Below are 27726 nucleotides of genomic sequence, written 5' to 3' on the forward strand. Positions count from 1 at the left end.
CACCACGGCATCTGACGCTTTGCTTTGCACTTGGTGATGGAAGGCTTGGATGCAGCTGCTCGGCCATGGAAACCCATTCCATGAAGCTCTCTACACACTGTTGTTGGGCTCATCTGAAGGCCACACCAGGTTTGGAGGTCTTTAGCTATTGACTCTGCAGACAGTTGGCGACTTCTGCTCACTGTGCGCTTCAGCATGCGCTGACCCCGCCCTGTCATGTGACGTGGCCTACCACTTGGTGGCTGAGTGGCTGTTGTTCCCAGTTTCTTCCACTTTGTTATAATACCTGTAACAGACCCAACCGAGACAGGGGCTTTTGGAGGGGACTGCAGGCTGGCCTCTTGCCTACTGACCATGGCACTGGCATCTGAGAGGGCTCCATTCTTTAGTGTGTTCCTGGGGGGGACCTTTGGAGTAACTTACTTGGATTTCAAGTCCATGTCTACCCAAAACTCACAGACTCTGAGAACTTAAAGGACCAACATACAGATTTGGGGTCTCTGTGCCCAATCTAGCATTGACTGCTTCAACCCCCCCTCTTTCCCAGACTCATACTCCTCTAAGAAGATGTTGATGTAATTAGCAAAACGACTCGATGTAAGGACTCTCGCTGTAATGTGTTTATTAAGGTGTGATGTGTTTAATATCTTCTCCCATTGTGCACCTCCTAGGTGTGCATTCCCATCGTTAATTGAGTCACCTATTGCGTCCTCTTGGAGGCTCCTACATGATGAGATTAGACTAATGTCAACTTCGTTATCTAATCAGTGTGGGATGTAATATTTTTTTTATTGTTCATGAGGGGACTGCCCCTATTTCTGGAGTGTATAAAATCTGTTTTTGTGTTCAATAAAGAGTTCCAGTTCAGAATCTAAGCTAATCTCATCTAGTCTTGGGTGCAATGCCCGGCTATAATTTCTTGGTCCTGGGTCCCAGTGGCGAGGAAGTGGTTCTCTGACGGAATCACTCACCCTGGGTGACAGGTGTTCTGTCACAATCCCCCTAACAGTTGAGCGTGGAATATTTAGTAGCCAGGAAATGTCGTGGATGGACTTATTGCCCAGGTGGCCACCTATTACGGGACCACACTTGGAGTCACTGAGCTCCTGAGAGTGACCCATTCATTCACCAATGTTTGTAGAAGCATCTGCATGCCTAGGGGCTTGACTGTATGCACCTGTGTCCATGGAGGGGATTGGATCACCTGAATCACATGATATGGAGGGGATTGGAACACCTGAATCACATGACTGGGAGGGGATTGGAACACTTGAATCACATGATATGGAGGGGATTGGAACACCTAAATCACATGATATGGAGGGTATTGGAATACCTGAATCAAATGATATGGAGGGGATTGGAACACCTGAATCACATGACTGGGAGGGGATTGGAACACTTGAATCACATGATATGGAGGGGATTGGAACACCTAAATCACATGATATGGAGGGTATTGGAACACCTGAATCACATGATATGGAGGGGACTGGAACACCTGAATCACATGATATGGAGGGGATTGAAACACCTGAATCACATGATATGGAGGGGATTGGAACACCTGAATCACATGATATGGAGGGGATTGGAACACCTGAATCACATGATTGGAGGGGATTGGAACACCTGAATCACATGATATGGGTGGGATTGGAACACCTGAATCACATGATATGGAGGGGATTGGAACACCTGAATCACATGATATGGAGGGGATTGGAACACCTGAATCACATGATTGGGAGGGGATTGGAACACCTGAATCACATGATATGGAGGGGATTGGAACACCTGAATCACATGATATGGAGGGGATTGGAACACCTGAATCACATGATTAGGAGGGGATTGGAACACCTGAATCACATGATTGGAAGGGGATTGGAACACCTGAATCACATGATATGGAGGGGATTGGAACACCTGAATGACATGATATGGAGGGGATTGGAACACCTGAATCACATGTTTTGGAGTGCAGGGCCAATACTTTTGGCAATATAGCGTAGATGGACTTTTTTCGGCCAGACTATGTAACTATGATCAGCTCTGTGACCAGATGGTCTGGCTGGTCAATCAGAAATCCCAATGGGACAGGAGATCATTGTAAAACCACATAAGGTGACGGGAGGCAGGGGATGACCCTCTCGCGGCTTGTAATAGCAATCGAGTGGCTTGTTAGCCAGAGAACAAGAAAGCGGACCATTGGCTCAGAATAATGGTCCTGGGGTGGTTCAGCTGCGGGGATCATCTTGGTATAATGGATGGAACTCCAGCGATGTACGGATGTGTTGCTGAAGCCAAAGTGGACAGTGTAAGATATATCTGCTGAAAGTCAACACAACTGGGGCGAGAGAAAGAAAATGAGGTCGTAGGAGACGTTTCATGAAGACCATTTGGTTACCCTTCTAGATCTTGAGGGGATCTTAGGTGAGACCCGTGTGTAGAGATTGGACACGGTACCTACATCTGTGCCGGGCAGGATTGGACCCTGGCCCCAGGAATCCTGGGATTGAAATGTATTTTAAGATGTCTATAAGCCGTTATGAAAAGTGAATAAAGTTCAATGAAATTCCAAAGTGATGTTGTCAGAGGAGGACCGGCTTAGGCAATTCTCCATGCGCTGCACCGTGAAGGTGTCCTCAATCTGTCTGTATCTGCATGTTCTGCTGATGATGCGATCTCCTGAATCCACGCACTGCGCTCTCTGTGCCTTCTCCCGGCACTTCTCTGATATAACCCCCTCCCCCCCTCCCCGGAACGCTCTGATGACACCAGGTCACTACCTAAATATGATTTTTCGGCAATTCATAAACTTTGGAGAAATGGCTTTAACTGCTTCCCGCCCACCAACAATGCATTTATTGCGGGTGGGCGGCACGAGCGGGCTGGGTGACATACATGTGCGTCTTTCTGCTTGTTGTGGGTTAGGGGCGTGCTTGCGTGTGTGCCCCCCGCCCCCCCTACTGATTTGTGCTGTCAGGCTACAGCAGGGTTTTGTCAGCAGGTCTCGGCCAATGGTTTATGGCTGAAACCTGCAGGTGGGTTGTAGCCAATCACAGCGAAGAGTCCTGTGTTTACAAACACAAAGGGCTGTGTACCCAGATTAGCAATCTAGCTGATTCTTCTACCTGCAAAGCAGGGAGAAAAAACTGGCAGATCCGTTAGTAAAAGCAGCACATAGTACACACACTGCACTTGTTAGGCACACATTTAACCTCTTGATTGGCCCTTGATGTGTCATTAGTACAGTGTACATTATTGTATTGTTACATTGTTACATTATATTGTTACTTTGTATTATTGCATTATATTATTACATTGTTACATTATATTATTACATTATATTATTACATTGTTACATTATATTATTACATTATATTATTACATTGTTACATTATATTAAATTGTTACATGATAGTATTACATTGTTTTACATTATATTATTACATTGTATTATTACATTATATTATTACATTGTTACATTATATTAAATTGTTACATGATATTATTACATTGTTTTACAGTTGTGTCCAAAATTATTCAACCCCCACTGAAATTGAGTGTTTTGGCCAGTTTGACATTGCTTTTGATCATTCAGTCATCTTGCTTACATTTACATTAAAGAGGCACTTGTAGGTCAGACAAATATAACATAACAGTTATAATGAAATAACCACAAATGTCTTTTCTGTGCTCACAGCATTATCAGTTTTATTCAACCCCCAAGTGACATTCAATCTTAGTACTTAGTACAGCATCCTTTTACAGTTATAACAGCTTTTAAACGTGAAGCATAGCTTGACACAAGTGTCTTGCAGCGATCTACGGGTATCTTCGCCCATTCTTCATGGGCAAAGGCCTCCAGTTCAGTCACATTCTTAGGCTTGCGCACTGCAACTGCTTTCTTTAAGTCCCACCAGAGGTTCTCAATCGGATTTAAGTCTGGTGACTGCGATGGCCACTCCAAAATGTTCCAGCCTTTCCTCTGCAACCATGCTCTAGTGGACTTGGAGGTATGCTTGGGATCATTGTCCTGTTGAAAGGTCCAACGTCTCCCAAGCCTCAGGTGTGTGACGGACTGCATCACGTTTCCATCCAATATCTCCTGGTACTGAAGAGAATTCATGGTACCTTGCACACGCTGAAGCTTCCCTGTACCTGCAGAAGCAAAACAGCCCCAAAGCATGATTGACCCTCCACCATGCTTCACAGTAGGCAAGGTGTTCTTTTCATCATAGGCCTTGTTCTTCCTCCTCCAAACATAGCGTTGATCCATGGGCCCAAACAGTTCTAATTTTGTTTCATCAGTCCACAGAACACTATCCCACAACTTTTGTGGTTTGTCCACATGGCTTTTGGCATACTGCAGTCGACTCTTCTTATTCTTTGGAGACAGCAAGGGGGTACGCCTGGGAGTTCTGGCACGGAGGCCTTCATTACGCAGTGTGCGTCTTATTGTCTGGGCTGAAACTTCTGTACCCACATCTGACAAATCTTTTCTCAGTTCCTCAGCAGTCACACGGGGACTTCTCTCCACTCTACGCTTCAGGTAGCGCACAGCAGTCGAAGTCAGCATCTTCTTTCTGCCACGACCAGGTAGCGTTTCAACAGTGCCCTTTGCCTTGAATTTGCGAATGATGCTTCCTAAGGTGTCTCTTGGTATGTTTAACATCTTTGCAATCTTCTTATAGCCATTGCCCTTCCTGTGAAGAGAAATCACCTCTTCTCTTGTCTTCCTGGACCATTCTCTTGCCTTCACCATGTTTGTAACCACACCAGTAAATGTCTAGAAGGAGCTGAGTATCACAGTCATTTTAAAGCTGCCTAATTGGTGCTTATTATGCTTGATTGCTGCTCGGTGACATCCACAGGTGTTTTCAATACCTGATGGAAAGCACCTGTATGAACCTCTGTTCTTCAGAGTGGTAGTCTTTAAGGGGTTGAATAATTGTGGCAATGAAGAAACCACATAAGAACCATTTACTACTGTATTACATAAACAATTGATGTCATTTTAGTTGCATTTGGGTAGTTACAACGTCCTTGTAGGATTTGATTCTGAATACAATTCCAAATGTACACTATAGTCCCTAAACCCCTTTACAGCATTGGGGGTTGAATAATTTTGGACACAACTGTACATTATATTATTACATTGTTTTACATTATATTATTACATTGTTACATTATATTGAATTGTTACATGATATTATTACATTGTTTTACTTTATATTATTACATAGTATTTATACATTGTATAATATCTGATCACTGTATGAGAGATCACTAGTGATGTCACTTTCCATTAGTGTCCCTCCCAGCCAGTGTCTGTTAGCACCAGATTGCCCGCCACCCTATCGCAGCCCCACTGTAAGTCTGATCACCGCCATTACCAGTACAGCGTCCTAGCTGCGTAAATTCCAGTATATATCCCATAGTTTGTAGGCACTTTAACTTTCACACAATCCAATTAATATACACTTTTTTTTTTAACCAAAGACATGTAGCAGAATACATTTTGTCCTCAATCTACAAAGAAATTTGTTTTTTTTTTACATAACTTGTCTGACTTTTTTCATTTATATAATAAAAAAGTAAAAAAAAAACAGTAGTGATCAAATACCATTAAAAGAAAGATTTATTTGTGCGTGTAAATGATATCAACTTAATCTGGGTACAGTATTGCATGACAGCGCAATTACCAGTTAAAGTAGTGCACTACCGAATAGCGAAAAACAATGGCCCGTTCATGTGGGGGGGGTCAAATTTTTTTCCCGGAGGGCAAGTGGGTAAGGTTGAGGACATCTCTAGAACCAACATAACGTCTGATCTGATCTGGTCTGATTTGGCGTAAACATCCAAATAGCGGGAGGCCTCTGTTTCCCGGTAGCCCTAGGCCACCACCCAGAAAGCGCTAAAAAGCAGACTTGGCTTTCAGGCCCCTCCCACTCATTATATCCAATATGGCCGTCATTCCACTTTAACCAATGAAGCACACAGTACATACGGTAGAGAGGGAATTCTATCCTCGCACGTCTCTGTCATTTGGGGGCTTGTGGACATTTTACAGAAGTAGAAAATAATTAAAGAAATAAATCTGAGGAGAGAAGAGCAGAGAGAAGCTCTAATTTAGGAAAGCCAAAGTTGCAGTTTCATCAATCAGCGGGAGAAGCTTCGTAGGAGAGGCCTGACACTGAGGAACATAACTGATGGCCCGGCTGCCTTTATTGCCTTTGCCGTGCGGAAACATAGAGAGGATGCTGTGATTGTTATTGTGTGATGGTGAGTTCCTGAACTTGTCTCACCGCTTCATGAAGAAATAATGGAAGTGTTTCCAGAGAAATGTATTCCTGTCTCCCGGAGATATATGGGTCAGCTCCTTCAGGTCAGTGATGGTCAGCTTATTAGATAAAAAGGGCCTCAAGTGCAGCTCCAGATATTGCCCCAGGGAGGAACATCATACTCAGCATCTGCAGTACTACAATGACACGGTACAGGAAATGATCAACACCATGGACATGCTACAGGGGATGATCAACACCATGGACATGCTACAGGGGATAACCAACACCATGGACATGCTACAGGGGATGATCAACACCATGGACATGCTACAGGGGATGATCAAATACCATGGACATGCTACAGGGGATGATCAAACATGATGGACATGCTACAGGGGATGATCAAATACCATGGACATGCTACAGGGGATAACCAACACCATGGACATGCTACAGGGGATGATCAAATACCATGGACATGCTACAGGGGATGATCAAACACGATGGACATGCTACAGGGGATGATCAAATACCATGGACATGCTACAGGGGATGATCAAATACCATGGACATGCTACAGGGGATGATCAAATACCATGGACATGCTACAGGGGATGATCAAACACCATGGACATGCTACAGGGGAAAACCAACACCATGGACATGCTACAGGAGATAACCAACACCATGGACATGCTACAGGAGATAACCAACACCATGGACATGCTACAGGAGATAACCAGCACCATGGACATGCTACAGGAGATGATTGAACACCATGGACATGCTACAGGAGATGATTGAACACCGTGAACATGCTACAGGAGATGATCAAACACAATGGACATGCTACAGGAGATAACCAACACCATGGGCATGCTACAGGAGATAACCAACACCATGGACATGCTACAGGAGATAACCAACACCATGGACATGCTACGAGAGATAACCAACACCGTGGACATGCTACGAGAGATAACCAACACCATGGACATGCTACAGGAGATAACCAACACCATGGACATGCTACAGGAGATAACCAACACCATGGACATGCTACAGGAGATGATACCATGGGCAGAGTTTGTAGATATGCTAAAAATAGAGACAGAGGACAGTCTATACAAAATAGTATCCGACTGGGAACATGTTACAGAAGATGGTCATAGACTGGAGACATGCTACAGGAGATGGTCTGAGATTGGGGACATGGGGTAAGATATTGTAGGACACTAGAGGCACTAGAGGGATACAGAGTTAGAGAATAGAAACATCATGCAGGAGGTGGTCAGAGATTCAGGGACGTACTGCAGAAGATGGTCAGAGACTAAGGGACGTACTGCAGGAGGTGGTCAGAGACTCAGGGACGTACTGCAGGAGGTGGTCAGAGACTCAGGGACGTACTTCAGGAGGTCGTCAGAGACTCAGGGACGTATTGCAGGAGATGGTCAGAGACTCAGGGATGTACTGCAGGAGATGGTCAGAGACTCAGGGATGTACTGCAGGAGGTGGTCAGAGACTCAGGGACGTACTGCAGAATATGGGCAGAGACTCAGGGATGTACTGCAGGAGGTGATCGGAGATTCAGGGACGTACTGCAGAAGATGGTCAGAGACTCAGGGACGTACTGCAGGAGGTGGTCAGAGATTCAGGGACGTACTGCAGGAGATGGTCAGAGATTCAGGGACGTACTGCAGAAGATGGTCAGAGACTCAGGGACGTACTGCAGGAGATGGTCAGAGACTCAGGGACGTACTGCAGGAGATGGTCAGAGAGACGTACTGCAGGAGGTGGTCAGGGACTCAGGGACGTACTGCAGGAGATGGTCAGAGATTCAGGGACGTACTGCAGAAGATGGTCAGAGACTCAGGGACGTACTGCAGGAGATGGTCAGAGACTCAGGGACGTACTGCAGGAGATGGTCAGAGACTCAGGGACGTACTGCAGGAGATGGTCAGAGACTCAGGGATGTACTGCAGGAGATGGTCAGAGACTCAGGGATGTACTGCAGGAGATGGTCAGAGAGACGTACTGCAGGAGGTGGTCAGGGACTCAGGGACGTACTGCAGGAGATGACCAGAGACTCAGGGATGTACTGCAGGAGATGGCCAGAGACGTACTGCAGGAGGTGGTCAGGGACTCAGGGACGTACTGCAGGAGATGACCAGAGACTCAGGGATGTACTGCAGAAGATGGTCAGAGACTCAGGGATGTACTGCAGTAGATGGTCAGAGACTCAGGGACGTACTGTAGAAGATGGTCAGAGACTCAGGGATGTACTGCAGGAGATGGTCAGAGACGTACTGCAGGAGATGACCAGAGACTCAGGGACGTACTGCAGGAGATGACCAGAGACTCAGGGATGTACTGCAGGAGGTGGTCAGAAACTCAGGGATGTACTGCAGTAGATGGTCAGAGACTCAGGGATGTACTGCAGTAGATGGTCAGAGACTCAGGGATGTACTGCAGAAGATGGTCAGAGACTCAGGGATGTACTGCAGTAGATGGTCAGAGACTCAGGGATGTACTGCAGTAGATGGTCAGAGACTCAGGGACGTACTGCAGAAGATGGTCAGAGACTCAGGGATGTACTGCAGAAGATGGTCAGAGACTCAGGGATGTACTGCAGAAGATGGTCAGAGACTCAGGGACGTACTGCAGGAGGTGGTCAGAGACTCAGGGACGTACTGCAGGAGGTGGTCAGAGACTCAGGGACGTACTGCAGGAGGTGGTCAGAGACTCAGGGACGTACTGCAGGAGGTGGTCAGAGACTCAGGGATGTACTGCAGGAGGTGGTCAGAGACTCAGGGACGTACTGCAGGAGGTGGTCAGAGACTCAGGGACGTACTGCAGGAGGTGGTCAGAGACTCAGGGACGTACTGCAGGAGATGGTCAGAGACCTTAGAAATGGTATCACAGATGATCAGAGAGTGGGATAATGTCAGAAGATGGTGAGATGCCGAGGGAATGCTACAGAAGATTTTTCTTTTTTTATTCATTTTTTTTTTAATTCTCTCTTTCTGTGGAAAAAAACATGTAAAATAATGCGACTAACAAGGGGCAATTTTTAGCACAGAAAGGTGTAGAATGGTTAGAAAGAACTTCTTCAATCCTAGGAAGCCATTTAACCCCTTCACACCGACGTCACACAAATACGCGGCCTCACAGAACCAGGCTTTTTTCTGTGGGGCCGCATATTTGGTACCTGTCTTTGTGCCGGGAGCAAAGGCAGACTGACAACTCATGGGGCCCCCGGGCAATAGGGGATCATGGGGCCCCTGTGTCCTTGCCCAAACTCAAAAAAGCCTATGAAAAAGGTACCAGGGGCATCTCATGGGTCCCCTGCTTCCCCCGGGCCCTCGGGCAGTGCCCAAGTTTCCAAGTGGTCAGTCTGCACCTGGCCAGGAGCGTGCCGCACTGCGCGCTCCCGGCACACAGACCGCAGTGTCACTGAGAGCCCCGGGTCCCGTTCTAATGATCGAGACCTGAGATTCCCGATTCCGGGTCACAAGATCGCTGTGATAGCCTCTGATTGGCTATCACAGTGATCAGTCACTGTTCAGCCCGACCCCCCTTGGGTTTTTTTTCTCTCTATGAATGGAGGAGAGAGATACATTGTAACTCCTGGCATAGAGGGAAAGAAAAATGTTTGTTAAAATAAATAAATATTAAAAAATAAAATAAAAATACCTCGATGAAGGTTTGATCTAGTTCAGTGCCAGGGTAAGTGTTTGGGTCAGAGTCAAAGGTCAGGATACTTTTTTTATTTTGGTATCAGTGTCAGTTATGCAGGCCATAGACGGGTCGAAAACCAGCCGTTTTTTTAAAAAAAAAGAAAAATTGGTTGTTTAATAGGCCGACGTTACCACCAACGGTAAAACAAATCAGCTGATTTTTGTCCCGTCTACGGCCGGCATTTAATTACTCCTGTCCCTTGCAGAGATCTCCGCTATTGTATTTGACATGAAAAAGTCTTGCGGTTGCAACAATGTATCTATTTGTATCCATTTTGGATACAGATGTTTTTATTCGGATACAAATGGATACATTGTTGCAACCACAAGACTTTTTCATGTCAAATATAATAGCAGACTTTCCTTTTCTTTCTTTCTTTCTTTCTTTCTTTCTTTCTTTCTTTCTTTCTTTCTTTCTTTCTTTCTTTCTTTCTTTCTTTCTTTCTTTCTTTCTTTCTTTCTTTCTTTCTTTCCTCCTTTCTTTCCTTTCCCTTCCTTTCCTTCTTTCTTTCCTTTCCTTTCCCTTCCTTTCCTTTCCTTTCCTTTCCCTTCCTTTCCTTCTTTCTTTCCTTTCCTTTCCTTTCCCTTCCTTTCCTTCTTTCTTTCCTTTCCTTTCCCTTCCTTTCCTTCTTTCTTTCCTTTCCTTTCCCTTCCTTTCCTTCTTTCTTTTCTTTCCTTTCCTTTCCCTTCCTTTCCTTCTTTCTTTCCTTTCCTTTCCCTTCCTTTCCTTCTTTCTTTCCTTTCCTTTCCCTTCCTTTCCTTTCCTTTCCTTTCCCTTCCTTTCCTTCTTTCTTTCCTTTCCTTTCCCTTCTTTACCTTTCCCTTCCTTTCCTTCTTTCTTTCCTTTCCTTTCCTTCTTTCCCTTCCTTTCCTTCTTTCTTTCTTTCTTTCTTTCTTTTCCTTTCCTTTCCTTTCCTTTCCCTTCCTTTCCTTCTTTCTTTCCTTTCCTTTCCTTTCCCTTCCTTTCCTTCTTTCTTTCCTTTCCTTTCCCTTCCCTTCCTTTCCTTTCCTTTCCCTTCCTTTCCTTCTTTCTTTCCTTTCCTTTCCCTTCCTTTCCTTCTTTCTTTCCTTTCCTTTCCTTTCCCTTCCTTTCCTTTCCCTTTCTTTCCTTCTTTCTTTCCTTTCCTTTCCCTTCCTTTCCTTCTTTCTTTTCTTTCCTTTCCTTTCCTTTCCTTTCCTTTCCCTTCCTTTCCTTTCCTTTCCTTTCCCTTCCTTTCCTTCTTTCTTTCCTTTCCTTTCCCTTCCTTTCCTTCTTTCTTTCCTTTCCTTCTTTCCCTTCCTTTCCTTCTTTCTTTCATTCTTTCTTTCTTTCTTTCATTCTTTCTTTCTTTCTTTCTTTCTTTCTTTCTTTCTTTCTTTCTTTCTTTCTTTCTTTCTTTCTTTCTTTCTTTCTTCCTTTCCTTTCCTTCTTTCTTTCCCTTCCTTTCTTCTCCGGTTTTTTTATCAGTAAAAAGATTGGTCGATTTGCACATCATTGCCACGAAGATCGACAAAATCAGCCGATTTTTTTCCAACTTTACCGATAAAAAAAATGTGCCAAAATCCCGAAAAACAGCCAACCAATTAACCCACTAAAAGTGCGAAAATTGGCCGATTTTCGACCCGTCTATGGCCTGCATTAGTGTCAGTGTGTTTTAGGTAAAAAAAACAAACAAACAAGAATAAAAAAAATGCGCACTATTGTCTCTGGGCCGCACTCCGGGTACAAACAACACATAACACACATCTACGGTATCGCTGCGATCGTCCTGAGCGGGAGAATTTATTTTGGGTTGTTCTTTGGTGGTCGGTTTTAGTAGTAACAACAAACACAAAGCTGAATAAAAAGAATGATTTTTTTTTTTTACTATGTTGGGCCAGTTTTCCTTTGATAATAAATAAAAAATCAGGAGATATCCATCACCATTTACCACCATATGGAGCCCAATTTGTCCTGAAAAAAATCGCGGTATAATCCACCCGGATGTACGAAGTCGTTGCGATGATACGGACGGTTTTACTAACACAGGTCAACGTTGCAGAATTGTGCTTAGGCATGTAGACTTGTTGTACCCTCAGGCAGGAAGGGGTTAAAGTCCATCGCACCCTTTACTCGTCCTCTGTATATCAAACCATTACAATACCTTTTGAAAATCGATTTTGAACGAAATCTCCTGTGTTTTTCCCCAAAACTTGGGAAACATAAAAACTCTCGATTTTCTTCATCTCTGATTGCTGTCGTTGTGAAATCTCATTGTTGTCCTCGTATTCCATTTGTTTGTAAATAGGTCGAACTTTTTTTTTTTCCCCTTTGCCCGTAAATTTCCCGCCTTTCTTCCTGCCGCCCTTCGCCGGGTGCAAATCTGTCATTTTTAATGAAGAGAATCAGAAAAGGCGACACAATGGCGTATTGATCCCATCGCTCCTTCTCCATCCTTCTGAAAAAGAACGCTGCGAGAATCCGGGGACCAAAGATGAACAAATACCTTGGATTGCGCCTCACCAGAGAGATGTTTTTATGTATCTTTTTTGCTTTAAACGACATTTTGTAGCAGGTGAAGCTTTTATGGCACTTAGCATTCAGCTTGGAGCACGTGGCTCCCCCACCCCCACCCCGGAGAGAAATCCCGACCGAAGGCACTGAGAGATTAAACGATTTACTAAAGGTCACAAGAAACGTGTTCCCGAAGCGTCTCCAATGTCACCGGAACGCGGCATCTATTTCGATAGAAGGCCATTAAGAATGTGACTTAGTGCCACGGGTTCCTTGTTGGGCACGGCGGCAAAAACAGCGTCATTACTAATACCACCCAGGGTCCATGCTGCGGTTCATGGTAGGACACGCTCTCCAAAACAGCGACATTACTAATACCTCCCAGGGTCCACGCCACGGTTCATGGTAGGACACGCTCTCCAAAACAGCGTCATTACTAATACCACCCAGGGTCCACGCCGCGGTTCATGGTAAGACACGCTCTCCAAAACAGTGTCATTACTAATACCACCCAGGGTCCACGCTGCGGTTCATGGTAGGACACGCTCTCCAAAACAGCGTCATTACTGATACCACCCAGGGTCCACGCCGTGGTTCATGGTAGGGCACGCTCTCCAAAACAGTGTCATTACTAATACCACCCAGGGTCCACGCCACAGTTCATGGTAGGACACGCTCTCCAAAACAGTGTCATTACTAATACCACCCAGGGTCCACGCTGCGGTTCATGGTAGGACACGCTCTCCAAAACAGCGTCATTACTGATACCACCCAGGGTCCACGCCGTGGTTCATGGTAGGGCACGCTCTCCAAAACAGCGTCATTACTAATACCACCCAGGGTCCACGCCGTGGTTCATGGTAGGGCACGCTCTCCAAAACAGTGTCATTACTAATACCACCCAGGGTCCACGCCACGGTTCATGGTAGGACACGCTCTGCAAAACAGCGTCATTACTAATACCACCCAGGGTCCATGCTGCGGTTCATGGTAGGACACGCTCTCCAAAACAGCGTCATTACTAATACCACCCAGGGTCCACGCCGCGGTTCATGGTAGGACATGCTATCCAAAACAGTGACATTACTAATACCACCCAGGGTCCACGCCACGGTTCATGGTAGGACACGCTATCCAAAACAGCGACATTACTAATACCACCCAGGGTCCACGCCACAGTTCATGGTAAGACACGCTCTCCAAAACAGTGTCATTACTAATACCACCCAGGGTCCACGCTGCGGTTCATGGTAGGACACGCTCTCCAAAACAGCGTCATTACTGATACCACCCAGGGTCCACGCCGTGGTTCATGGTAGGGCACGCTCTCCAAAACAGCGTCATTACTAATACCACCCAGGGTCCACGCCGTGGTTCATGGTAGGGCACGCTCTCCAAAACAGTGTCATTACTAATACCACCCAGGGTCCACGCCACGGTTCATGGTAGGACACGCTCTGCAAAACAGCGTCATTACTAATACCACCCAGGGTCCATGCTGCGGTTCATGGTAGGACACGCTCTCCAAAACAGCGTCATTACTAATACCACCCAGGGTCCACGCCGCGGTTCATGGTAGGACATGCTATCCAAAACAGTGACATTACTAATACCTCCCAGGGTCCACGCCGTGGTTCATGGTAGGGCACGCACTCCAAAACAGCGTCATTACTAATACCACCCAGGGTCCACGCCATGGTTCATGGTAGGACACGCTCTCCAAAACAGCGTCATTACTAATACCACCCAGGGTCCACGCCATGGTTCATGGTAGGACACGCTCTGCAAAACAGCGTCATTACTAATACCACCCAGGGTCCACGCCGCGGTTCATGGTAGGACACGCTCTGCAAAACAGCGTCATTACTAATACCACCCAGGGTCCACGCTGCGGTTCATGGTAGGACACGCTATCCAAAACAGCGACATTACTAATACAACCCAGGGTCCATGCCGTGGTTCATGGTAGGACACGCTCTCCAAAACAGAGTCATTACTAATACCACCCAGGGTCCACGCCGCGGTTCATGGTAGGACACGCTCTCCAAAACAGAGTCATTACTAATACCACCCAGGGTCCACGCCGCGGTTCATGGTAGGACACGCTATCCAAAACAGCGACATTACTAATACCACCCAGGGTCCACGCCGCGGTTCATGGTAGGACACGGCGGCAAAAACAGCGTCATTACTAATACCACCCAGGGTCCACGCGCGGTTCATGGTAGGACACGCTATCCAAAACAGCGACATTACTAATACCACCCAGGGTCCACGCCGCGGTTCATGGTAGGACACGCTCTCCAAAACAGCGTCATTACTAATACCACCCAGGGTCCACGCTGCGGTTCATGGTAGGACACGCTCTCCAAAACAGTGACATTACTAATACCACCCAGGGTCCACGCCGCGGTTCATGGTAGGACACGCTCTCCAAAACAGCGGACCCTTACACATTAATAACCTGCCACTGCCTGAGCCGGATGGGGATTAGTGTGCCGGCTATACATAGATAATCCGCTCCCAGCGATCTCCAATATTATCTGACTAATTAACACTCAGTGATTCTAACAACATCTGCGTGGGAGGAGGAGGAGGAGGAGGAGGAGGAGCGCGGCGTGCCAACCACTGCACAATTATCCTGTACTACTAGTATTAGTATTATTATTATTATTATTATTATTATTATCATATTTATTTATTTTATACAACAACATCGTATCCTTTTAATCCAATGAAAATGTCTTCCACATATCTCTAAAACTTCATGAGCTCTCAGATGATTGGTACATGTTCATTTTTTCTGTTGGTTGTCCTGGATTTTAGGACTGCATTCTCAGTGATGTCATCGCTCTCTAGTGAATGGATAGGCTGCATTCTCGGTGATGTCATCGCTCTCTAGTGAGCAGATAGGCTGCGTTCTCGGTGATGTCACCACTCTCTAGTGAGCAGATAGGCTGCATTCTCAGTGATGTCATCGCTCTCTAGTAAATGGATAGGCTGCGTTCTCGGTGATGTCACCGCTCTCTAGTGAATGGATAGGCTGCATTCTCAGTGATGTCATCGCTCTCTAGTGAATGGATAGGCTGCATTCTCGGTGATGTCATCGCTCTCTAGTGAATGGATAGGCTGCATTCTCGGTGATGTCATCGCTCTCTAGTGAGCAGATAGGCTGCGTTCTCGGTGATGTCACCACTCTCTAGTGAGCAGATAGGCTGCATTCTCAGTGATGTCATCGCTCTCTAGTGAATGGATAGGCTGCGTTCTTGGTGATGTCACCGCTCTCTAGTGAATGGATAGGCTGCATTCTCAGTGATGTCATCGCTCTTTAGTGAATGGATAGGCTGTATTCTCGGTGATGTCACCGTTCTCTAGTGAATGGATAGGCTGCATTCTCAGTGATGTCATCGCTCTCTAGTGATTGGATTGGCTGCATTCTCGGTGATGTCACCGCTCTCTAGTGAATGGAGAGGCTGCTTTCTCGGTGATGTCACCGCTCTCTAGTGAATGGATAGGCTGCATTCTGCAATTCTCAGTCATACATTGTTATTAGTGACATCACTAGTCTCCAGATACAATAACTTTGCTGCATTTTTCTCTCTTTCTTCTGTATTTCTTACTCTCCAATATTTTATTTTTAGGGGATCTTTTCAGCCGAGTGACAACGTGAAGAATTCGATCGCGGACCATGGTCTCTGCAAGCCTGGAGAACGCCCCTCATTAAAGCTAGGGTGAGTTGTTGCCTTTCTCTGCTTCTCTCTATTGTTATGTTTTCTGTTTTTGCTACATTGTTGCCACTTCCACTATACTACCGCCCCCCCCCCCCCCCCGTGGACAACCAGCACAAGCAACCACCGGCGCAAAACCAGAATCACTTTGTGGATCAAAAAGCGTCACGGGGGGGGGGGCTTCCCTATATTATCCAACGGCTTGAACTGCGAGGAAACATGAATGAAATTCGTCTTTTGTTTCTTTATTTGTATTTGTTTTCAGCGTAAACTTAAATCTTTTCATCCCGTCCAACCTCCGGATTCTTCATCCCGTCCAACCTCCGGATTCTTCATCTCGTCCAACCTCCGGATTCTTCATCCCGTCCAACCTCCGGATTCTTCATCCCGTCCAACCTCCGGATTCTTCATCCCGTCCAACCTCCGGATTCTTCATCTCGTCCAACCTCCGGATTCTTCATCCCGTCCAACCTCCGGATTCTTCATCCCGTCCAACCTCCGGATTCTTCATCCCGTCCAACCTCCGGATTCTTCATCCCGTCCAACCTCCGGATTCTTCATCCCGTCCAACCTCCGGATTCTTCATCCCGTCCAACCTCCGGATTCTTCATCCCGTCCAACCTCCGGATTCTTCATCCCGTCCAACCTCCGGATTCTTCATCCCGTCCAACCTCTGGATTCTTTATCCCGTCCAACCTCCAGATTCTTTATCCCGTCCACCTCCGGATTCCTTATCCTGTCCAACCTCCAGATTCTTCATCCCATCCAACCTCCGGATTCTTTAACCCGTCCAACCTCCGGATTCTTTATCCCTTCTAACCTCCGGATTCTTTAACCCGTCCAACCTCCAGATTCTTTATCCCGTCCACCTCCGGATTCCTTATCCTGTCCAACCTCCGGATTCTTTATCCCTTCTAACCTCCGGATTCTTTATCCCGTCCAACCTCCGGATTCTTTATCCCCTCCAACCTCCGGATTCTTTAACCCGTCCAACCTCCGGATTCTTTATCCCTTCTAACCTCCGGATTCTTTATCCCGTCCAACCTCCGGATTCTTTATCCCCTCCAACCTCCGGATTCTTTAACCCGTCCAACCTCCGGATTCTTTATCCCTTCTAACCTGCGGATACTTTATCCCGTCCAACCTCCGGATTCTTTATCCCTTCTAACCTGCGGATACTTTATCCCGTCCAACCTCCAGATTTTTCATCCTGTCCAACCTCCGAATACTTTATCCCGTCCAACCTCCGGATTCTTCATCCCGATCATCTCCAATTAGAGGAATGCGATTAAGCGCGCGTTTTGTTGCAAAGGTTGGGGGTTGCCTTGGAAATATAATTTTTTTTCCCCACGATGACACGTTTCTGCAGATGAGATTAGTTATTCCCTGATTTGTGATACTTAGTTACAGAATTACCCCTCGAAGCGCAAATCCGATAAAAATGTCAGCAACCTGAAAAATGGCCTGGGCGGGGGGGGGGGTAGTGCCCGGTATGGAAGTGGTTAAAATATATTCGCGTGTGCCAATATATTGTACATATATGTCGCATGTATAATTTGTGTTTCTAAATATATTTGAAATATATTTCTCTTCCATATGGACTAGCCATAAAATACGGAAGTTTTTGTTACAATCAATGTATTCCGCTTGTTAAACTTTGAGGGCGTAAAGCCTTCCCTGACTTTATTAACATCTGTTTTTGATTAAAAAAAATAGAAATAATAAGAAAATAGGAATAAATCAGAGCAGGGCCGGCTCATTGTAATGGCCTCCTGCGCCGAATGCTCAACATAAGAAAGAGACAGGGAAGGATGAAATGAGGGCAGCACTGATCTCCATCGCTGCTTTCCCTGGTGGGTGCCTCTTCCAAAGTATGTTCTTCTTTGTAACTAATAAAAAAAAAAACGTTTTTCCGTGCGAGTCCTAAGAAAAGCAATACCGGTGCCTCCCGGGAGACAATACACATCCAGATAATACAAAGGAGGGAGGAATCCTTGTGCCTAAACTTCACACATCGTGGCCACCACCTCCAATCAGACGGAAACCCACCATCTGCACCGGCACCAACCTACCTACACGGAATACAAATATGTTTCAAATGTATTGTAACAATATTCTTCCCAAATATACTGACATATATTTGAAATGCTACAATTTTAGCCGTATTCAATATATATATATCCTGCATATTGAAATGCGTTTTTATTGCAAAATATATGAAAAATAAAAACACAGCCACCAGGACAAGGGGTGGGCAAGCGGGGCGGCTGCCCTGAGCGAAGTGGTTTAGTGTATTGATGGGGGCACCAGTGGGGACATTCTGATACAAGGCATTCTAACAAGCTGATGACTGCTGAGGGAAACATCTACTGAGCTTGCAAAAAAGGGGGGGGGGGGGGGGCACATGGAATAAAAATATGTTTCAAATATATTTTAAAAACATTCTTCCCAAATATACTGACATATATTTGAAAACTACAATTTTGGCCGTATTCAATATATTTTAAAATCTATTTCAATAAATATATATATACTGTATGCTGAAATGCGTTTTTATTACAACATATATGAATAATATTTTTAAAAATACATTTCAAATATCCTGTATGTCTTTAAAAATGCAAATCTACATTTTTGGAATGCATTTACAAATATATGTAAAAATATATGTTAAAATGACTTTTTTACATGTAAAAAAAAAAATCTGAAGAATATATTGAAAAAAAAAATATTTTTTCAACATGCAGTATATATATATATATATATATATATATATATATTGAATACGGCCAAAATTGTAGCATTTCAAATATATGTCAATATATTTCAGAAAAATATTTTTAAATATAATTTAAATATATTTCTCTTCAATGTGGGTATACAGCACCACAGAATAATAAAATGGTTATGACGTATCCCATCCCCATATCGGAGGGCTATATACAGTCTTGGAAATCCTATTCCAAATTGCTACTAGCAGCTGCAAAAGGGAGCAGACACAAAAATATACTCTGAGCATCTTTCCAATATGTACTGGCAAGGGGAACTTGGCTGTACTGGAGGGTCTATTGTTGCTGGGGAGGATCTGCTTTTGTGGGGGTGAGGGTGGTGGTGGTTGGGGGGAGGGGTGTCTGTCATTGCTGGAAGGGGATTTGATGTTCTGAGCTGGAAATATATTGTTGCTGTGGGGGTCTATTGTTGCTTGGTGATCTCTTGTTGTTGGGCAAGATCTATTGTTCCTGGGGGATTTCTAGCTTGTGAATGGATCTATTGCTGCTGGGTGATCTATTGTTGATTGGGAAGTTTAGTTTTTGCTTGGAGATCAATTGTTGCTGGAGGACGGAGGGAGGAGTACCTACACTTCAGCACCTGGATAGCTCCATAGACGGGTTCAGCACCTGGATAGCTCCATAGTCTGGTTCAGCACCTGGACAGCTCCATAGTCTGGTTCAGCACCTGGATAGCTCCATAGTCTGGTTCAGGACCTGGACAGCTCCATAGTCTGGTTCAGCACCTGGACAGCTCCATAGTCTGGTTCAGCACCTGGATAGCTCCATAGACGGGTTCAGCACCTGGATAGCTCCATAGTCTGGTTCAGCACCTGGACAGCTCCATAGTCTGGTTCAGCACCTGGACAGCTCCATAGTCTGGTTCAGCACCTGGACAGCTCCATAGTCTGGTTCAGCACCTGGATAGCTCCATAGACGGGTTCAGCACCTGGATAGCTCCATAGTCTGGTTCAGCACCTGGATAGCACCATAAACACTAACACTGACGTATAAAACTGTTCATAACACTTCCCCAAATTACATCACCGACCTTGTCTCTAAATACCACCCAAACCGTACTCTCCAATTCCTCGCAGGACCTCCTACTCTCTAGTTCCCTTGTCTCCTCCTCCCATGCTCGTCTTCAGGATTTCTCAAGGGCTTCACCCATCTTCTGGAACTCCCTACCCCAATCTATCAGACTATCGCCTACTCTGCTCACTTTTAGGCGCACTCTGAAAACCCATCTCTTCAGGGAAGCCTACCCCGACCCCAGCTAATACTGGAATCCTCTACTCTCCCTACCACTCCATCCCCCACAGCTAATTACCTTTTGTTCCATTATCCCCTCCCTCCTAGATTGTAAGCTCCACGGAGCAGGGCCCTCTAATCCCTCTTGTATTGAACTGTATTGTTACTGTACTGTCTCCCTCCTTAATGTAAAGCACTGAGCAAACTGTCGGCACTATATAAGTCCTGTATAATAATATTAATAATAATAATAATAAACTGGTTCAGCACCTGGATAGCTCCATTAACTGGTTCAGCACCTGGATAGCTCCATAGTCTGGGTCTGTACCTGGGTAGCTCCATAGTCTGGGTCTGTACCTGGGTAGCTCCATAGTCTGGCTCTGTACCTGGGTAGCTCCATAGTCTGGGTCTGTACCTGGACATCTCCACAGGCATGATTTTTATGGACGATCTTCAGATCACAGTCGGCCTATACTAACAATTCTGGTTTTCTACACATTACAATAGATTTGTTGTTTCTAAACTTCCATAACTGACCGTTTTCCACTTTTTGCACGAAAGTTATAGATCGATGAACTTTTATATTTCCCAGCTTTACCCCGGCAATCCTTTCACCTCTTTATTGATTGACTCTGCTGTACTTACTGTTCACCACTCCACATCCTGCCTACGTCTTCACTAATCTCCTCTCCGTCTTCCAGTGGTGACACTTCATGGGATTTCTCGGCATACGTTCTGCGGTGCTGCACTCATCACACTCAACCAATCTGGAGTGGGAGTTAATTAAATCTTTCCGAGGAGAGAGCCGGCCTTCGTTCATCTCAGCAGACAGTTGCTCCTTAAAAAGTTTGAAGTGCCTCTCCTTAAACAGTCTCAGTCATGACAGGACTTCCGAATTGTCTCAGATTTGTATGATGGAGATGTATGTGTCCCACTTATAGCTTTCATTACAATGACTCTGGATGTCTTTTAGGATTAAAAGTCTGAGCTGAGAGATCATCTCCCACCTCCTACGGGGCATAACAGAGGAACATAAATAGTAATGAGGTGATTGGTTATATAGTTAGTCTGGCTGAAAAAAGACAAAAGTCCATCCAGTTCAACCATAGAAAAAAAAAAGTTATAATTCTACATCCACAGTTGATCCAGAGGAAGGCAAAAAAAAACCAGCAAAGCACGATCCAATCTCCTCCTGCAGGGGAAACAATTCCTTCCTGATCCCCTGAGAGGCAATCGGATATTCCCTGGATCAACGTTCCCTATAAATGTTATATCCAGTTATATTCTGTGTATCCAAGAAAGAATCCAGGACTTTCCTACAGCAATCCACTGAGCTGGCCACAACCAACTCTAGAGGGAGTCTATTCCACATTCTCACAGCTCTTACTGTGAAGAAACCTTTCCGTGTTTGGAGATGACATTTCTTTTCCTCCAGATGTAAAGAGCGCCCCCTTGTCCTCTGTGGTGACCTCAGGGGGAATAACTACACCGAGTTCACTATATTGGTATATAGTATCAATCAAGAGCTGTCTTCACAGCATAGCATGAGGTGCGTGTGCTAATACCATGGCATGAGATCATGAGGTGCGTGTGCTATTACCATGGCATGAGGTCATGAGGTGCGTGTGCTAATACCATGGCATGAGATCATGAAGTGCGTGTGCTAATACCATGGCATGAGATCATGAAGTGCGTGTGCTAATACCATGGCATGAGGTGCAGGTGCTAATACCATGACAGGAGGTCATGAGGTGCGTGTGCTAATACCATGGCATGAGATCATGAGGTGCGTGTGCTATTACCATGGCATGAGGTGCGTGTGCTAATACCATGGCATGAGGTCATGAGGTGGGTGTGCTAATACCATGACAGGAGGTGATGAGGTGCGTGTGCTAATGCCATGGCATGAGGTCATGAGGTGCGTGTGCTAATACCATGACATGAGGTCATGAGGTGCGTGTGCTAATACCATGGCATGAGGTCATGAGGTGCGTGTGCTAATACCATGGCATGAGGTCATGAGGTGGGTGTGCTAATACCATGGCATGAGGTCATGAGGTGCGTGTGCTAATACCATGGCATGAGGTCATGAGGTGGGTGTGCTAATACCATGGCATGAGGTGCATGTGCTAATACCATGACAGGAGGTGATGAGGTGCGTGTGCTAATACCATGGCATGAGGTCATGAGGTGCGTGTGCTAATACCATGGCATGAGGTCATGAGGTGCATGTGCTAATACCATGGCATGAGGTGCATGTGCTAATACCATGACAGGAGATGCGTGTGCTAATACCATGAGAGGAGGTGCGTGTGCTAATACCATGGCATGAGGTCATGAGGTGCGTGTGCTAATACCATGGCTTGAGGTGCATGTGCTAATACCATGACATGAGGTCATGAGGTGCGTGTGCTATTACCATGGCATGAGGTCATGAGGTGCGTGTGCTAATACCATGACAGGAGGTGCGTGTGCTAATACCATGGCATGAGGTCATGAGGTGCGTGTGCTAATACCATGGCATGAGGTCATGAGGTGCATGTGCTAATACCATGACAGGAGATGCGTGTGCTAATACCATGACAGGAGGTGCGTGTGCTATTACCATGGCATGAGGTCATGAGGTGCGTGTGCTAATACCATGACATGAGGTCATGAGGTGCGTGTGCTAATACCATGGCATGAGGTCATGAGGTGCGTGTGCTATTACCATGGCATGAGGTCATGAGGTGCGTGTGCTAATACCATGACATGAGGTCATGAGGTGCGTGTGCTAATACCATGGCATGAGGTCATGAGGTGCGTGTGCTAATACCATGACATGAGGTCATGAGGTGCGTGTGCTAATACCATGGCATGAGGTCATGAGGTGCGTGTGCTATTACCATGGCATGAGGTCATGAGGTGCGTGTGCTAATACCATGACATGAGGTCATGAGGTGCGTGTGCTAATGCCATGGCATGAGGTCAGGTAATGAAGCAGACACTTCCAGACTTCAGGTCACCTCTCTTCCTACAGCTTTAGTTATGTTTCTCTTTCTGTGTTTTTATTTGTTGCTTTACACCTAAATTCTCTTTCTAAATCCCCCCCCCCCCCCCCCCGTATGCCCAGCACTGTCTCCAGCAAACGTATCGTTCTGAGGTCCAGCACCTCTGCCCAATGGAATGATGGCCAGCATCTTCCCACCTAATTCCTATGGCTCCAAGCTGTCATCATCACCCCATCCCCCAATGCATAGTCACCACCTCAAACGGATAGGACAAATTCCTAAAAATATGGGAGCCCTGGACCCCACACTATATGTTGGCGGACATTGACCGGGGTCTATTAACTATCTAAGTCCCAAACAACAGACCTCTGTAGGTCCAAATATTAGGTTCTACCTGAGCTTGGGAATCCAGCCGGGACGAGAATTGGTTCTTGGTGCCTCCAAGTTCATAAAATGTGCATTAAAACCAACATCATCCAAATTTTGGGATCAAAACTTCTATAAATTCATGAGTATGTTTGCAGAATCAATGTCTCAAAGTACATAACTGGCCAACCATTCTACGGCAGAGCTGTCTTAATGCATGGGCACTGGCCAGGGGCCACAGGTGCATAGGGACCCCGTGATAATCGTGCATTACATCATGCTTGCCAACTCTTGCAGGGATTTGCTGGGACAGTCGTGATTTTTACTAAGCTGTCCTGGGATGGCGTCTCAGAACCTGTACTATGCCCTCCTATTCCCACCATTTTGTCCTCTTGATTCCCCCCTGTACTGTACTCTTCTGCCTCTCTCCCCCCTGTACTGTACTCTTCTGCCTCCCTCCCCCCTGTACTGTACCATTCTGCCCCCCTCCCCCCTTTCCTGTACCCTTCTGCCTCTTTCCCCCCTGTACTGCACCCTTCTGCCTCCCTCCCCGCTGTACTGTGCCCTTCTGCCTCCCTCCCCGCTGTACTGTACCCTTCTGCCTCCCTCCCCCCTGTCCTGTACCCTTCTGCCTCTCTCCCCCTGTACTGTACCCTTCTGCCTCCCTCCCCCCTGTCCTGTACTCTTCTGCCTCCCTCCCCCCTGTCCTGTACCCTTCTGCCTCCCTCCCCCCTGTCCTGTACTATTCTGCCTCTCTCCCCCCTGTACTGTGCCCTTCTGCCTCCCTCTCCGCTGTACTGTGCCCTTCTGCCTCCCTCCCCCCTGTACTGTGCCCTTCTGCCCCCCTCCCCCCTGTACTGTACCATTCTGCCCCCCTCCCCCCGGTACTGTACCCTTCTGCCCCCCTCCCCCCTGTACTGTACCATTCTGCCCCCCTCCCCCCAGTACTGTACCCTTCTGCCTCCCTCCCCCCTGTACTGTGCCCTTCTGCCTCCCTCCCCCCTGTACTGTGCCCTTCTGCCTCCCTCTCCCCTGTATTGTACCCTTCTGCCTCCCTCTCCCCTGTACTGTACCCTTCTGCCTCCCTCCCCCCTGTACTGTGCCCTTCTGCCTCCCTCTCCCCTGTATTGTACCCTTCTGCCCCCCTCCCCCCTGTATTGTACCCTTCTGCCCCCCTCCCCCCGGTACTGTGCCCTTTGTGTTGATTAGTCTTTAATTTCTGGCATGTTTTCTTTTTGTGTAAAATCAATATTATTGAACGTATTAATAAATATATGTTTAATGTTATCCATGTATACTTTATTTCTTGAGCGTGTTGTATATAATTACAATATCCCTACAAGTAGGTGTGCCAATTGGGTCATGCTGGTAGGGGCTCCAGTGCAGGACGTTGCCCAAGGGCCCGTGATGCTACTAAGACGGCCCCATTGTACGGATCTTGGTCATGAAACTATCGTACAGTTCAGGTCCCATGTGGGCGTCATAGTCGTTTCCTCATTTTGAATCCAAAACAAAATTGTAGAGATGTAGATACTCTTCAGCCTTCATCCATCGTCTTCATTCGTCTTTGATGGTTTTTCGTAACTTGGCAACGGAAGTTTGCAGAGATTTACAAGAAAAAAAAGAAAACCCTGTCAGACTTTCATTAGATCTTTCCTTGGAAAATGACGGCAAGCAAATAACAGAACGGCGTTTTAACGTCCCCGTATGTTCGGAATCAATATTATAACACGCTTTTCTAATCTTCTGTTTGCAGGAGAGGCGTAGAAACACTAGCAGGCAAATCTCGGGGAAGGAAGACAGTTTTTATTAAAGGGGCACTCCATTATGACCTCCTGTGTTATTTAGGAAGAATCCCGGGCTGGTGTCATGTTCTTGATATGTAAATGAAAGCGATGGGAGATGTAGGAGGAATTCCACACCAGGGGCCCATTTCTTGATACGTAAAGAAAGCGATGGGAGATGTAGGAGGAATTCCACACCAGGGGCCCATTTCTTGATATGTAAATGAAAGCGATGGGAGATGTAGGAGGAATTCCACACCAGGAGCCCATTTCTTGATATGTAAATGAAAGCGATGGGAGATGTAGGAGGAATTCCACACCAGGAGCCCATTTCTTGATATGTAAATGAAAGCGATGGGAGATATAGGAGGAATTCCACACCAGGGGCCCATTTCTTGATACGTAAATGAAAGCGATGGGAGATATAGGAGGAATTCCACACCAGGGGCCCATTTCTTGATATGTAAATGAAAGCGATGGGAGATGTAGGAGGAATTCCACACCAGGGGCCCATTTCTTGATATGTAAATGAAAGCGATGGGAGATGTAGGAGGAATTCCACACCAGGGGCCCATTTCTTGATACGTAAATGAAAGCGATGGGAGATATAAGAGGAATTCCACACCAGGGGCCCATTTCTTGATATGTAAATGAAAGCGATGGGAGATATAGGAGGAATTCCACACCAGGAGCCCATTTCTTGATACGTAAATGAAAGCGATGGGAGATGTAGGAGGAATTCCACACCAGGGGCCCATTTCTTGATATGTAAATGAAAGCGATGGGAGATATAAGAGGAATTCCACACCAGGAGCCCATTTCTTGATACGTAAATGAAAGCGATGGGAGATGTAGGAGGAATTCCAAACCAGGAGCCCATTTCTTGATACGTAAATGAAAGCGATGGGAGATATAGGAGGAATTCCACACCAGGGGCCCATTTCTTGATATGTAAATGAAAGCGATGGGAGATATAGGAGGAATTCCACACCAGGAGCCCATTTCTTGATACGTAAAGAAAGCGATGGGAGATGTAGGAGGAATTCCACACCAGGGGCCCATTTCTTGATACGTAAATGAAAGCAATGGGAGATGTAGGAGGAATTCCAAACCAGGAGCCCATTTCTTGATACGTAAATGAAAGCGATGGGAGATATAAGAGGAATTCCACACCAGGAGCCCATTTCTTGATACGTAAATGAAAGCGATGGGAGATGTAGGAGGAATTCCAAACCAGGAGCCCATTTCTTGATACGTAAATGAAAGCGATGGGAGATATAGGAGGAATTCCACACCAGGGGCCCATTTCTTGATATGTAAATGAAAGCGATGGGAGATATAGGAGGAATTCCACACCAGGAGCCCATTTCTTGATACGTAAAGAAAGCGATGGGAGATGTAGGAGGAATTCCACACCAGGGGCCCATTTCTTGATACGTAAATGAAAGCAATGGGAGATGTAGGAGGAATTCCAAACCAGGAGCCCATTTCTTGATACGTAAATGAAAGCGATGGGAGATATAGGAGGAATTCCACACCAGGAGCCCATTTCTTGATACGTAAATGAAAGCGATGGGAGATGTAGGAGGAATTCCACACGAGGGGCCCATTTCTTGATACGTAAATGAAAGCGATGGGAGATATAGGAGGAATTCCACACCAGGGGCCCATTTCTTGATACGTAAATGAAAGCGATGGGAGATGTAGTAGGAATTCCACACCAGGGGCCCATTTCTTGATACGTAAATGAAAGCGATGGGAGATATAGGAGGAATTCCACACCAGGGGCCCATTTCTTGATACGTAAATGAAAGCGATGGGAGATATAGAAAGAATTCCAAACCAGGAGCCCATTTCTTGATATGTAAATGAAAGCGATGGGAGATGTAGGAGGAATTCCACACCAGGGGCCCATTTCTTGATATGTAAATGAAAGCGATGGGAGATATAGGAGGAATTCCACACCAGGAGCCCATTTCTTGATATGTAAATGAAAGCGATGGGAGATATAGGAGGAATTCCACACCAGGGGCCCATTTCTTGATATGTAAATGAAAGCGATGGGAGATATAGGAGGAATTCCACACCAGGGGCCCATTTCTTGATACGTAAATGAAAGCGATGGGAGATATAGGAGGAATTCCACACCAGGGGCCCATTTGTATTGCTGTCATTAGCCTTGCTACCATCCTCTCTTTTTCCCTCGGCACATTTATCGTGTGCAAGAGGTCATCTTTCTTTGGTCTCGAAGTTTTATTCACCAAAACTAAAAGAATTCTGTGAATCAAGCCACCCCACTCTGTGAATCCAATAGGGGGCTACAGAACAGCCCGGGC

At 46.0% G+C, this 27726-nt stretch overlaps 1 long non-coding RNA gene across 1 annotated transcript in view; it reads left to right on the forward strand.

Annotated features, from left to right (window-relative positions):
• LOC149435333 (uncharacterized) overlaps positions 1–16236 on the forward strand; it is a 188793-nt gene extending 172557 nt beyond the window's left edge. The window contains exon 3 of the long non-coding RNA XR_016308511.1: positions 16145–16236. This is a non-coding gene — a long non-coding RNA (uncharacterized LOC149435333). The remainder of the gene's footprint in view (positions 1–16144) is intronic.
• Positions 16237–27726: the final 11490 nt, after the last annotated feature.

This window comes from Staurois parvus, unplaced genomic scaffold, assembly GCF_062004578.1.
Source record: "Staurois parvus isolate SC_StPar_1 unplaced genomic scaffold, SC_StPar_1.0 ptg001536l, whole genome shotgun sequence".
NCBI classification, from domain to species: Eukaryota; Metazoa; Chordata; class Amphibia; order Anura; family Ranidae; genus Staurois; species Staurois parvus.